The sequence below is a fragment of the Punica granatum genome, chromosome 3 (assembly GCF_007655135.1).
Source record: "Punica granatum isolate Tunisia-2019 chromosome 3, ASM765513v2, whole genome shotgun sequence".
Taxonomy (NCBI): Eukaryota; Viridiplantae; Streptophyta; class Magnoliopsida; order Myrtales; family Lythraceae; genus Punica; species Punica granatum.
The window spans coordinates 10,204,463-10,214,178 of record NC_045129.1 but is presented as its reverse complement, the minus strand read 5'-3'; the positions used below and the strand labels follow the sequence as shown (position 1 = coordinate 10,214,178).

At 38.4% G+C, this 9,716-nt stretch overlaps 1 long non-coding RNA gene across 4 annotated transcripts; it reads left to right on the top strand.

Annotated features, from left to right (window-relative positions):
- The first annotated feature begins 5,157 nt into the window (after positions 1-5,157).
- LOC116198968 lies at positions 5,158-8,843 on the top strand. 4 transcript variants are annotated; one of them, XR_004155447.1, is made up of 6 exons: positions 5,158-5,607; positions 6,248-7,175; positions 7,268-7,367; positions 7,464-8,063; positions 8,266-8,388; positions 8,477-8,843. It is a non-coding gene; the product is annotated as an uncharacterized LOC116198968 (long non-coding RNA). The 4 variants fall into 4 exon arrangements; XR_004155446.1 differs by having other exon boundaries at positions 5,160-5,607; positions 7,464-7,694; XR_004155449.1 differs by lacking the exon at positions 5,158-5,607 and adding an exon at positions 5,608-5,739 and having other exon boundaries at positions 7,464-7,694.
- The last annotated feature ends 873 nt before the right edge of the window (positions 8,844-9,716 follow it).

The window sequence follows — 9,716 nt, the reverse complement described above, 5'->3', positions numbered from 1 at the left end:
ATCTATAGGTTTAGATTCTTCAATCTTCTCATGTGTGTTGAAGTTTCACATGTACACTAATTAATATTTTAATTGGGTCCAATTAAAAGATTATGATGCTCGGCGAATAATTCGTCTAGATATGTTGTAGAAGGTAGCTTATGAAGGAGACATTCGTGGTCACCAATGGGCCAATGGCCCTGTCCCCGTGAAAATCGAGCCACGCTATTTTTGTACTCCATGATTATATATACATACTTTTCGTTTTTTTAGATCTAACACTTGAAATTGGTAGAACTGCATGCTTACATGTTACCTCCTAGGCCATATAATAAATTTCTTAGTTTCTATCAAATAACATAATCAATTGCTAATGGTTTTGTTATTTTATATCATAAATTATTTTCTCTCCAACCCAAAAGAATGCTTATGCAGGTGTTCGCTTGAATTTTCATAGTTTTTATTATATCTTGTTTTCCTTAATTAATCATCAAAAGCATAACAATTAAAATTCTGATAAAAATAAACATGAACTGCAAGCCGCTTTTCAGTTACTTTTCCCGTTGACCTGAAGAAAAATTCAATCACTTATTTATTGAGAGAGACATAAAAATCACCAAAAATTGTAAAAAGGAGGGGGGAAATAATGGAGAAAGCAAAGGAGGTGAGCCCGACAGTTGTCGGAAGAGGCCTGTAATGTTTAATAAAACCTTAGCACATTATCCTTTTCTTTGAAAGGGATAAAGAAACCTACATATATTAGTTGTCCCTTTTATGAAGGGCAATATTATATGTTACCCCCTAGAACATTACCTCCTTCGACCATGCACCCTAAAGTTTGTTGAAAGTACGTAAAACTTATTAGTTTCAGTTCCGGGAGAAATTTGTAATCTTGATGGTCCTGGTGGCACCCCATAGTTAGGTTTGATCTTGGTTTCCCTTTGCAGGTTCAACTGTAGAATTCCAGAATCTAGAATAAATTCATGGTTGGGTTGCCTTTTCAATTGTTCTAAAGATGCAAAACTTTATCATATGAACTATGGAGTCCGTCTTCCCCCTCTAAGAATGGCTTCATATTTTATGCTCAGTTGTGCGGACAAAATTCTAATATAAGTATGCATATTCAGCATTATGAGGAAAAGTATGAGAACGAGTTAAATTTTGAGGAGCAAAATTGTTAAATGTTAAACTTCAGGCACAAATCATCACTCCTAAACTTAAAATTACAGGCCAGGTACGTGCAAATGGAAGCATGCCCACTTCAAGCTGCACAAAGTGGTCCAGTTAATGGCGATGCTGCAAAGGAGTAAAAGGTCTTTTGGAGATGAATATACGCAAAAACACTCATTTGGACTAATTTAAATGGCTCGACACCTTTTTCTTTGAAGTAAAATTTTAGATTTGAGTGTTTAATGAGTGAATAAAATTCACGATTGCAATAGTTATATCATTTTAGAGACTAGATGGTGCTAATAAAAAATATATATGCAAAAACTTATGTCATATATTTTGATCTCATAATTAATAAAGACAAACTTAAAATTTTTCTCTTTTTCAGGATTCATCAAAAAACTTAAATAAAATTGAAAATACATTCTTTGTAAAATTGGCTAAAAATATCAAAATACTCTTGACTCTTGAACACACGATACGAGACACAGGTACAAGTCTAGAACCATTATTTACAAGTTCACCCATAAGTGAGCTAATCCATTAGATGATACTCCGGACCGCCGCCTACCATGTTTAGAAGTGAATTGAGCTCAACCTTGGGTAAACCTCATCAGGAAGTTAATTTTTGTCAAATTTTGTGTACTAATCATTTATTTACTTGCCCCGCAAAGTTAAAAGTAGACATATATATTCACCTTTTGGGCTGCCCACTTGACCACTACTACCCTTCAGACAATTTATCATCATCATCATCACCATCATAATCATCATCATCATCACCATCACCATCATATATTTAAAGTGCTGCAACCTTTTCGATCAATGAAATCGCGTTGATTAGATCTAATTATAAATCTCTAATAAAACTCTCATCAAAAGCCGGTGATATCAATATATATCCATTTCTTTCAACATTGTATGCTTCAAAGCTCACATTCCCCCACCCCCAGTACTATTCAGTGTGTGATTGATAGATCGTGATCTTTCCTCACTTCAATAATGCCACCCAGCAAGAGCTCGCCTTTCACTTTTTTGTGTGTCTGTGTGTGAGATTTTGAATCTCAGAATCATGATTGTGAGAGAGAGAGAGAGAAGGGAGGGGGGGGGGGGTGGGGGATTCAAAAAAATTTGAATATTTTCTCTTTATCCATCGAGGGAGCAAAAGAGCGGTTATAGTTGAAGGGCCTTTTAGATCATAGGCATGGCTTTATTAAACCGTTGATATGGAAATATGAATGAATATTTTTGAATGATGAGGCATGAGATTTTGTGGGAGATTTTGTGGCTTTTTTGATGGGGGGAGGGAATGGCTGTGGAAACTGTGACACTTATTTAAGCCATCATGGGATGGGATTATATGGAGGGGGGTGGGGTGGGGTGGGGGAGGGCATGTGGGACCCCTCCAATTTGTGCCAATTTGATGAGTAGCTCTTCGCTTGCTCCCCATGCAATGATGGCTTCCTTACCCCTCCAAGATAGGGCACTCACTCAACCCTTAGAATAGAACTGTACTGATCATTCCACCTTTTCCTTCTCCCATTACGCGGATAAGAGTGGTCTCAGATTATAAGTAATAGTGTTCTAAAGTTCGTTAGATACTAGCTTATCGATGAGTTGACAGTGGAGTTTGATTGGGAAAATTCAAGTTTGTATGCCAGACGTAGACGAGCCAGTCCCTCGAGGTTGCATATGTTATGGTCCACTGCATGGAAAGTCCTAATACCTAATCCATCTAGTCGGTGAAGTGGTGGAAGACGGATGTATGTCATGGGTGTAAAATTGAAATATATGAAGTAAGATCTTAATCAACAAGATTTGTTGAATTTTAAACGTGGGTTTCGTTATCAAATCTTGACAATAGGATGGTGCAAATGGAGAAAGCCAGTGATTGATTCCCACCATTTTAGTTAGTTGAAAAACTGCTGGATGGTCAAATGAGACTTGTCTCTGCATCTCTTGAAAGAGTCAATGGATGGATATCTTGTTCTTTTCTTTTCTCTCAATATTTGCACCATCTGATGTAAGATAACCTAATGGATCCGAGGAAATTAAGTTCAAATCGGGTCAGTTCCACTTTGGTATAAGTGAATTTTCACATTTTATGATACTCGAATTCAAAATCTTATGTTATAAAAAGATTAGACGCCAAATCACCTAAAGCAAACTCTCTTCAATATTATATCTATTCCTTTGAGTTGCATTCCCCCTCCCTCCGAAGAAAAGCACATCATTCACCACCAATGCATGCCCGATACCAAAAAAAGACAAGACCTATTGCTTTCCATTTTCATAATTTAAAATAAGAGAAAATCCATTTATTTTATTAACTACATTATGGCCAGCAGCTAATTAATTAATTAAATAAGATTTTAGCAGTTCTTCATCATGTTCTGATCGGAAACACCACATGTTGAATCAATGCCCGCTGCTCACTTTTGACTATGTGCTATACAGTGCTAGGGTCTTACTTTGTCCATTCTGCCTTGTCAAGATTCTCATAAGACAGAACCCTCTTCATATGTTCATTCCTTTAATTCAGAGCTCTTTCTCTTTGGTTCCATAATTGGGACTCCTTTTGAATATTCCGACTCCCAAGGACCTGTTGAATTACGTTTTTCCATCATCATGGAGATCGATCCCGTATCGCTTTGGCTTCATCCGTATAAACTAATTTAGCTGTAAATAACTTATTACAGTATCTTTAATTAGGTATAGATGGTATAACTTACGGTATCCTTTTAAAAGTTCGACTGGGTCGATCATATATCAAAACATTAAGGAGATAGATGTTGAAATCGTGAGAGCGGATCGTGGGTGAATGTACGGACATGATGGGCTAAGTCCTATTTTTGAAGAAGGTTGAAACTGTGCACGAGTCACGGGGCTGGTTGGACTTTTTCTAGGTTGCTGTCCCTCTTGACTTTTTGGAGCATCGATCGGCCGTAATAAATTTCACTGCCCCCATTAGTCAGATTTTCCATATACTAAATTACCCTACATGGAGGGAGGATTGGCCCCATAGAAATCTAATAAATTATCTTATAATAAATTAACCGCACCTGAATAAAAAAAAATGCATGGGAGGTATACCTTACCCATATTTGATTCATTTTGAGGTAAACGATTGATTATACCTTGTAATAACCGAAATATTCTTCCAACCCATTAAGGGAGACAGTCATTGTCCGTATTAGATCAATTTTTATTATTATTATTATAAATCTCATCATGAAAGACTGATATAGTGACTTAATGATGTGAGAAGAGCGATTCCTTAAAGGAATACAGAGAAACTGCTTGATTATACAATGTATATGGCCTCGAAATTTGTAGGTGTAATCGAATGGAATATCTCTTCACTCAAAATTAGAGTTATGGAAAATGAGGTGGGGCTACTCCATACAAGTAAGTCTTACCTTTCATGATGCCTTGGGTTCCCTCCTAATAATGATTGCTATTTCCCAGTGAGGGAGTTCTACCAATGAAATTCATGGGTTGTGAGTCAGCAAAGGAACCGGCACTTGTGGCTGTTCTTTCCTTCTTTTCCAACCTATCCCAACATAACCTTGTATATAAATCAATGCTGATTTTAGATATAATTCAAGGGTTAACATGATAAAATTAGGTAGTCTATCCATCATATATATCTTAAAAAGACAATTCCCTAATCGTGTTAAATGAATGGCCCATTGATTTGTATACGTTTATAATTTATTTTAAGTTAAAAATCAAACTGGAGCGATTAATTATGTCAGTTGCATAAGTTTAGCAGTTTCGGTACATTATCATCGAGAATTGAACTAAATTAATTGAGATATACTATGATTGAAGTAATTTCATTCATGGAACCCTAATCAGGTCACCCAATTGACCTTGACTAATCCTATCAAGCCGAATCGGCCCACTAAGCTCTCAAAGCGTGAAATGGAATAAAAACAATGTAAGTTTATTTTAAAAGAAAAAAAAGGAGCTGGGATCGGGAAGGGGGTCAATGGCTGGTGGGGGCGGCACCGACACCAAATCTGCTCCCCCCCCCCGGGGGGGAAAACCACCTCAAACAACCAAAACCAATTTCGGGGATCCCAGTAGCTCTGCCAAATTGGTCGGGCCACCACCACTCGACCCCGCTTCCTGATCAGCCAACCCCTTTTTTGGAGGTGGTTCATCGAAGTGACGGGGCATTGCTTTGTGTGGACCATGGGAGGCATTTACTAGCCATTCTCGAAAAATGGATTTTCAAGCAGTCATGTAGTTTCACACACCATACAACTTTCCAATTAATGTTCGAAGCGGAGCTGAATAGATGCTTCTGATCAAGTTCATGGAAGGATTTTATCGAGTGAACAATAAAGGTAGTTGGGGTCCAAATGACCGAGTCCTTGCAATCTACTTGAGGAAAAGATGAATTTGCAAGATATTCAAGACAGAGGGATGGTCAAAGAAATTCATCAAGAGGTGCATACTCCAACGTTTTGGATTTAAGAGCATTAAGTCACATACTTTGGTTTTCGGATCAAGCCTGTATTCCCAAGTTAGAGATGGGTCTATAATCAGGGTTACCTAGGATATGGGTCGATCCATACTAAGGTGGATGCTCCATCACCAATATATTGCTGAATTTATTTTTCCAAGTTGCCATGCTCTTATATGTAGATTTTTCCCTCAATTGATTGCTTTTTTTTTTTTTATTTACAAATTTTCTTCTCTTTGTGATGGAAGGTGAGTTGATCAATAATTTTGGATCGATCTGATAGTGAGAATTTCAAGTCAAATCTTGCTGTTAGCTACATTTCTCTTGGATTATTATTATTATTATTATTATAAACTCACACACTATTTTGTATCCGAAATTTACGTTTCCTAAAATCCATAACGTTGGTTGCCTTGATTGGCTATAAAGGATCAAAGGGTTGCTTCATTCTATTTACCACTTAGAAGTTATTTAGGTTCCTTCTCAAGAGAGCAGTAAGGTTTTGTCGAATTCCATAGCTACACTATTTTCATCGATTCGATTTCATTTGATTTCTTGCTTGCTTGGAAAACCCTATCTATTTGTCTGCTTTGATTAATTAAATTTTGGTCCTCGAGCTTATAGGACGCAGGAGGCTTGCAATGCTGATTTGCCTGTTGAGAGTTGGTCTGTGGACAACGAGCCCGAGGTTGAATTGCGGGAGCCGAGTTTCAGTCTGTTGATCTGCTGAGTGCCAATGCTGCCCAGACCACTGGTCACGTCTAACTATATAATGCGATCAAAAAGACATTTTAAAATAAGAGGGGTTGCAAACGCCCGCGCAACGCACGGATGAAGAGGGTAGTTTTCTAGTAATAAACAAAGATTGTGAAGGAAAACAGAGGAGCTGAGAGGGCAATCATGGCGATGATGCTGCTGCTGCCGCTGCTGAAGCTTCGATTGCCAGGAGGCAAGTGTTGCCTCGTCGGCGTGCACATGTAGACGCAAACTGCTCTCTGTCTCTGTCTCTGTCTGTCGTCCCTGTCCTTGCTCCTATTTGTTACCTTCTTCGGCAGCACCACCGCTGCTTTGTGTCAGCCCCTCCACACTTGCTCGACTCCAACGGTCTCCGTCAGTCACCCGGCCACCGTGAGCCCTTCGGCGATGATGGTAGGCACCAAGTTTGACTTTTTATGGCTTCATATAAAAGCTTCAAGCACTATCATATGATTGCCAGCGACATAGACATTCTCATGTAGAATTTGAGGTGCTGCTCTGCGGCCTTGGTGATTGGTTGACTTGACTCTTCATCCCAAGAAAGGGAGGACAAGCCATTTTTATTGGGAGGATGCTACTGAAGATGGATATCTGGGCTTTTCCCATCTTTTGTTCAGCCGATGAAGCCCCATGAGATTGCATTCCTTTCATTTCTCTGGAAATTCTTAAGAGGGAGGTAGATATCCTCCATATGTGTGACCCCCACTTGTTTAAAACAGGCGAGAACTTGTAACTTAATCTGGAAAATGTAGTGTCTGGAAGTTTGGATTCATAGTCGCGCCTCTTCTTTTTCCAGGTAATGCCCATTCGAGACGTTGTGTGGGTATTTTGCGTCATCCCTAAAGTTTGCTACTTTTTGATGAATGATTTCTCGGTTTACTTGATCAGGACAGCAGGAGTGATTGATGTCCGGAGAAGATTGGTGATGTTTTGCAGCTTAAATTGTGCATTCAAATTATTTGATGCAGACTTCTCCCCTGACTGTAAGGTGTCACATGATCTACTAACTAGTTGCTGATTATGTCATGATGGTTTCTCGATCCATTCGTTTCAAGTTCAAAAAGTTTTCTGTACCTTGCATCAGGTCCAGGAGATTGCAGAGGGTGCATTGGACTACAATATCCCAATAATCAGAGTGAACGGAAAATCTGTTGCCTCTGCTGATGGAGGTCTGCAGAATCCATCTCCATTATTTTTCCATGCCAAGTGGGGCAATTCCAGTGAACAAGTGAACATCAAAAGCAGAAGATTTGATTACCTTTCACAGTATGGCGTACAAAGACCAAAGGATGATGAAGATATTGCATTTTTAAGCGTATGTGGCTCATTATCCAGATTATCCTGAAATGAGATGCAGTAGTATTTCATTCCCATTTCTTTCCGTTGTGTCATCCTTCTATACAAGGTCGCCTACTTCGACCAGGTTTTTGAACTAGGGGAGTTTATAAGAACAGGGCAAATTACATCTGAGGAGCTTACTAGGATCTTTCTGCGGAGATTATAGAGGTTTTCATTTTTAAAATGTGACAGAGCAGCAAGTTTATTGAAAGATCTTTAATGTGTTGTTGCTAATAATGCCTCCAAGTATGGTGATGTGCTTCGTTCTTCGTCTCTTACCCTGAAGTATTAGCATTCCTGCAAGCAAAAGAAGCTTCTGGGTTGCTTGCTGAGGTGGTATCCCTGGGTATAGACCTTACACTGTGGTATTTCTAATTTACAGAGTGAAATTTTCTGGAAAATGAACAGAATTGTGAATGTGTTCCTTCTCATTTTATATTACCAACCAAGAGCCTTACTTTGATGCTGCCCAATAGTAGAGACATCTATATTTACAGTCTAGGAAATCTGAAATTGATTAGTATAATGCTATCATGTATGTTATTTAGGTCCTCTCCCCACGGGATTCCTTATGGATAGAAGGACGTAATTGCGGTACCGCATTACAGGACTTGGGGTTCAACAACTTTCAGATACCAGGTCCTTGACATTGAAGCCTGTGTTTAAAAAAGGTACTTGATGTGTTTTTAAATGCAGAAGTAAAATGAGATGGTTGAAGGTTTATGTTTTTGACTGTAACCAACGGTGATGCTTGTATAGGTTGAGATCCACGGATGCGGTTCTTGTTGTGAAGCACGCCACTGGCTCACTGACATATGATATGATATATCATTTGGTGGTAGAGCAAGGAACCCATGGAACATTCGAGGAATTTTCCACTGGCTCATCAGCTGGGCCCGCTGCCTGAGATAAAAGCTGCAATCCTATAGATAAAAGCTGAGAGAACACCTATAAACCGTGACTGAGATAATTAAACCATGAAACTTCTGATATGTCCCCTACAAGGTAAAATTTCTTGGGTGATAAAAAACTTTTAAATTGTAATGCGAATGGTATAATTTTTTCTTTGTGTAATAATTTGGTACAAAAAAGTATCAAAATATTTCAATCAAGTCTAATCCGTCAATTTCTGCTGACACTGTGAAGACTTCTGATGTGGTATGTGACGTGGCAAGTCGTATCGTACGTAAACTCAAATATTTTAGCATGATATAACAAATGGATATATAACTTTATTAAAGTGTAACAAATGAGTACAAAACTTTATTAAGAACTAACAAATGGGTCTAAAACTTTTATTAAGATGTAACGAAGACTTCCTGACGTGGTACGTGACGTGGCAAGTCGTATCGTACGTAAACTCAAATCTTTTAGCATGATGTAGAAGAAGAAATAAACCTCTATTTACCGTTGTTCAATTAGAGAGAGTTAAAAGAAATAGCATTGTAAATAACGAAGACTTCCTGATGTGATACTTTCTTTTCGGAAGTTTTGTTTTTTTCCTTATTTACAATGCTATTTCTTTTAACTCTCTCTAATTGAACAACGGTAAATTAGAGCCGGAGAAGTTGGCCTAACTTCAATAGCCGGAAGCCTGAAGCATCGAGAGCTAGTGGAGTTGGCCTGACTTCTTATTTTTTGGACAAGTGAGTTAACCTGACTTCTGTAGCTGGAAGCATGGAGAGCCAATGGACAATATACTATAATCATATTAATAGTAATAATAATTTTCTGAAAATCAATATAAAATGAGAAACAATAAGCATAAGAACTGCACAGTGATGATTTTTTGTTGCCCCCAGGAACCAAAAAAGGAAAAATATAATGATAATAATGATGATGATGAAAAAAAAAAAGAATGTTTGCCTATGCTGATGGTTTCGACTTATTAAACAACTCCGAACCACAGCTTTCCGTCTCCGGTTTTCCCTGTCAGAACCGGAACTGCGGGGAAGACCAGGCGACCCACCTCCCGGGGTGGATTTTGGAGGTAGGAGGT